We start from the raw sequence: 5,679 nt of genomic DNA, 5'->3' as shown, positions 1-5,679 counted from the left end.
ATACTACAGGAACTTGCTTCCACATACTCAGTCTCCTTAGAAGTGTGTTCCCTCTACTACCTCTTTCCACACAAAAAACACATCAGGAAAGCTCTAGTGTTAAACCAACTGGACTACTGCAATGCTTTGTTGGTTTCTGCCAACAAGGCCTCCCAGGACAAATTGCAAGTAGTCCAAAACACCACTGCCCAACTGGTAGCAAATGTCCCCCCCCCCCCTCGAACAGCCACAATACTGCTTCTAAACAAACTCCACTGGCTCCCAGTGAGAAAACAAGTGAAATTTATGATCTGTTGCACCATTTTAAAAGCTCTTAACGGGCTGGGACCCCCTTACCTGTCCAATAAATTAACAAGGCACACACCCTCTAGGTCTCTTCGGTCAGGATCCAAGTCACTTCTCGGCATCCCGAGAATCAAAAAAGCTTGCATGGGTTACAGGGCCTATGCGCATCACGCCCCTACTCTCTGGAACAAACTTCCTTGCCAGCTACGCAAATGCCAGAACCTCCCATATTTTAGAAAACTGTTAAAAACCTATCTCTTCTGAGGTATGTCTGTCTCGCTGTAACATGCTGCCCCAGTGCAGAGATACCCCTGTCGGGGTGATTTGGGCACTATAAAAACTCATAAATATCAAATAACTCATAAATATCAAATATCATGCAGCATATGCAAAACGATAAGTGCGAGGGGATTTTGGACCTAAAAGGAAATCAGCCAGTTCAATTTCACCTGACATGAGAGGAAGGTGTTGTTTCACAGATGAAAGTGTGGAATGTTGTAACCATTGTTGACACAATTTACCCACTGAATATGTAGTAACTGTATGAGAATGAGGAAAACGAGGATCAGGTCACTTAGAGGCATTAGAAAAGCATCAAGCATTGGTATTAGTGGGCCACACTAGCCAACCTAAAGGATCAATATTAGAGGAGTTAGGAGTACTATTTTGAACCCTTCCAGTCAATTTTTCAATTGCAATGTTGGTATGTGTCTGCCATGTGTCAACGACAGCCAAAGAGGGAATTGAGGGAACATTTAATTTTTTTGCAGTAGCCAAACCAAAACATGCAGTTTGTTGAACGGTCGCATTTAAAAATATCAGCTGAGACAGTATTAAACATGCAAGATGTAACAATTCAGTGCCCTGCACCTACCAATCTTTGGTACCTCATATTTATTTTAAATCAGTTATGTCCTTCCAATAATCATAACCTTTTAAGGATAAGTTGGTTATGAAGGATGAAGAATAGACCAATTTAATATGGCTCAGCATGAATTTTGTGCGTGTAGGCAAAGTCAATTTGTAAAAATATGATTTCAAGGAAGTAAGATCATACCCAGAAAAATATGCAAATTTACTTTTCTGTGTCAGTGAACTCCCCTGGGATGGTGTTGGACAATATTTCCATTGTGTATAATTAAAGGGTGGTCTCAGAATGTTGGATTTGTGTAAGAAATGATGGACACAATGTTGGTAACAGAATAAATAAGCATAATTTGCAGAGTTTAAATATAAATCTTCAGTTTCAAATGCAGTATAATATTTTAATTCTGAATATAGTGAGTAAACAGTGTTAACATCCCCATCATTGGAGTGCGGGCCAGGCAAAATAACATAATTTAAAGAAACTCAGAATAAGTATGGAATTTGCAAAGTTTCTGTAGGACCATAGACATCGAATGGTACTTTCTCCCAAAAGATGCCATCAACAATTGGAAATGCAGAAATATTAACCAGGGCTTGATCATTTTTCATTTTATGAGATGAAGTGTGAGGGGACAGAACTCTGTCCACCAAGTCTACAGCAGAGCATTCAGGTAAGTAATGGCCATTTATCAATCAGAATAAAATGGTCACAAAACCAATCCACATGAAGAGAAACACCATTGTAAGGGTAAAAGATAAAAGACATGGTACAGAATGGAGAATATACACATGATGTATTATTTACTAAGTGGTGAATGGCGCAGAAAAAACACCTCACGTGAGTGAAAACCCTATGGGAGTGAAAGCAACATAATAAACACATGGTAATGGTGACATCACACAAATGAAAGACTGAAACCATAGTGCGGATTTCTGGAAAACAAAAACAAAACTACCAGGGTAGACATTCATGTTGAGATACAGGTAACACAACCTGGTAGACAAAAAGCCTTGGCACTGTACTGTTCATACGACCCCCCCAAAAAATATAAAATTCAGTGACGTGGCGCGTGAGTGGGGGAAACAAAGCATAAGAGACGCTACATAGTCGGCATTCTTATTGAAATGGGACACTCCTTGACTGTAATTAAACACAAAACAATCTAAACAAAACTAAAAGAAACTTATAGTGACACCTGAAATCTCACATGGAGTGTATTTGCAGCATGTGCCAAACAAACATAATTAAGCGATAATACTGTATTAAAATCATGAAGTGACTAATCAGGAAATGGTCAAATTAATCCCATTAGTGGGAAAATGATGGAAGTCAGACACCTAACAACGACCAAGCAAATAATACAGATTTAAACAAGCATATTGCCTATTGTTACCCAAAAGGACACGTAAGGTTGGTATTCAGATCAAAACTGATAGGAGAAAAAGTTTGGGAAAACGAGAGAAAAAGAAGAGAAATAACATGCATGGTGGCGCAGCGTTAGGGGAAACGGTTGTAAATACCTGTGAATAGTCAATACTTAAAGGATCTGTGGGGGGTGAAAGAAGGTCGGGTAAGTAAAATCCACTTTGAGGGGCAAAACGACCTGTCAAGAATTCAAAAACGATCATTACATTTGGTGGACTCAGCATGTTGCCGGTGATAATTTCGACCCGGCATGAACGGGTATGAATGGAAAACCATAAGGTTGTTGATCTTGATGAAAAAGCGGTCGAGGACGGGTGGGTACAGCCGTCTACACGGCAATCTATAAATACAGAAGCAACGAGGGATTAAGCCTCCGGGAATCAAGGAAGCAACACCAAAGACCTTTGAGCAGTGGGGCTGTCAATGTGTCAGGTCAACAACATCACCAGCACTTGCTTTGGATTGATGCGTTGCCTCCGTAACGTTTTCAAATGGATCCCTATTGAGGCCAGGAAACCACTAGTCTAGGGGTTAATAATAAACCGAATGGACTATGGAAATGCCCTACTGTTCTCAATCAATGAAAACCTGTTGAAAAGGCTTCAAACTGTGGAGAACACGGCAGCCAGGCTGGTTCTCGATCTTCTGCCTAGAACTTCTTCTGTTCCTTGCTTAAGATCACAACACTGGCTTCCAGTAAAGAAGTGAATTATTTTCAAGATCCTATGTCTGATACATAAGCACATGTATGGAAGGGGGCCAAAATACTGGTCCAAAAAACTACAGTGGTACCAGCCAAGCCGGGTGCTCAGATCATGCAATGGATCATTGCTTCCCCCCTGAGAATTCGCACAGCCAGAAAAGGAGGACAATCTTGCTCATTCCTCGGCCCGGCATCGTGGAATAAAATCCCTGTCCACCTGCGTATATCCCGATCATAACCGTTTCCGTAAACTGCTGAAGTCATGGTTATTTGATAACTAGGCCAATGTCTAATCAGAGCCGTCTGCAAGCGCCATGAGACTTTCCAGTGATGTGTTGTGCTATACAAATGTCCTTATCTTAAGTGTATGCAACACTTAACCTTGGCGCACTGTTGCTATTGGCGGAAAACCGCTGAAAATATGAACACTTGACCACTTCTCAAAATTGTTTTTCAAAATAATTGTATTAGTACATGTTTTCACAACTCTTGTATCACATCGTTTTACAATAATAAACATAAACTGTTTTCATATTCCAACACAGATGTGTACATCATAAACATAAACACAAATAAATGTCGATTCTTTAAATTCTTGGCGACTTTTTCTATTTATGCCCAATGCATTTCGAGCTCAATGGAGCTCTTCGTCGGGGGCCTGTGAAACAAAATATGATATTCAATTGCTGAATTAAAAAAACTCTTCTTAGCATTACATTCATGACAATGAAGCAACCCAGTTATTTATTTAAAAAGAAAGGTAACATTCCTACAAAAAGAACCTTCACCAACACCTCATTGTGTGTGAAAACTAATGATAATAATACTGCAACAGACTTACAGAAGTCGCGCTGAACCAAGTCCTTCTCTTCTGTGAAAAAACGGGACACAGAAGCAAAATAATCTATCTAAACTGTCTGTGTAAAATCGGAATCCTACCACAACTTTAAGCGCCTAAAGTGTCTCTTACCTTGAACACTGTAAACACGGTGCTCATACCAAGTATCTCACGCACCCAATAGTTACTCTCCTCCTGAAAATAACAAACAAACCATCAGCTCTATGCCAGGATTGATAACCCTGTGACTAAACTTTAAACCAAGCCGCCATGCACGAGAAACTCACCTCGCTATTCACTCCTGAATGAAAGAAACCGTCTCTCTCTCACGCTTTCGAACGCTCTCACTATGGGGACAGCTGGTTACGAGGAGCAAGCTCTCCCGAGTCTATACACAATGCCGATAATCAACAGAGAAAACGGACTAAAAAACGGACTAAAAAAACGGCTCGCTGCACAACTAACTACTCAGCGCCATATTGGAAAGATAGAGTACTGGAAACCGACGTATCCCAAACAAAACATGCGATGCTCGTGATAGAAAGTGAAAAGTGAAAAATCATAGCAGATAGTATTACAGTATGAAGTTACCAATCAATAAAATCATGCAACAGATAACAAGGAAATGCATGTAAGTGCAGACATCAATCTCGAAACAGTATCCAGGTGAAGGGAAATTACAAAAAACATGATAAATCAATTTTCTCATTAAGACCCTTTGGTTCTTGTGTGGAAAGATATTTGATCCAGTGAATTTCTCTCATGAGGAGGGATGTGTTTATGTTTATGATGTACACATCTGTGTTGGAATATGAAAACAGTTTATGTTTATTAATGTAAAACGATGTGATACAAGAGTTGTGAAAACATGTACTAATACAATTATTTTGAAAAACAATTTTGAGAAGTGGTCAAGTGTTCATATTTTCAGCGGTTTTCCGCCAATAGCAACAGTGCGCCAAGGTTAAGTGTTGCATACACTTAAGATAAGGTTGTTTACAGTTAGGCACGTTATAGGACAGACGTGCTACCTTAGCTGCACGCTTGGGTTAAAATTGAGAATTTACACCAAATAAAGAGATTTTTAAAGGTAAAAAACAGAGTGCTCCTCTCATCTAAAAATCATTTTGAGATTCTGTCTACACGGAGTGAGCACCTAAAAACATGGCCTATGAGCAAATTTCAAGCATGACAGATAATAGAGCCAAAACTCTAGCATATACGAACGAACAAGCAGACAGCATTTATGCTTTAATACAAGATGTCAAATCTTCGAATGTGCAAGGCAACACCATCATTCAGCAATTAAAGCAACTCGAATATTTAGCAAAACGTGAAGTAAATCAAAAGTTGCATGCATCAACCCTGGTGCAGTATCACAGGGTGAAGAGGATCCCACGTGGTCTAAGGATGTCAATAAAACCAATGTTACATAGATTCCACCTAAACAAGGAGTTCATGGAGAGATGGTTTTCTATTTTAAACAAATGTTCCCTGGACTTGATCCTTTTATTGATTGAAGAATTGGCAAAGGTCATTTATGAACTTTCGAATGAAATT

This window comes from Lissotriton vulgaris, chromosome 11 (assembly GCF_964263255.1).
Source record: "Lissotriton vulgaris chromosome 11, aLisVul1.2, whole genome shotgun sequence".
Lineage (NCBI taxonomy): Eukaryota > Metazoa > Chordata > Amphibia > Caudata > Salamandridae > Lissotriton > Lissotriton vulgaris.
Note: the sequence above shows the minus strand (reverse complement) of the source record.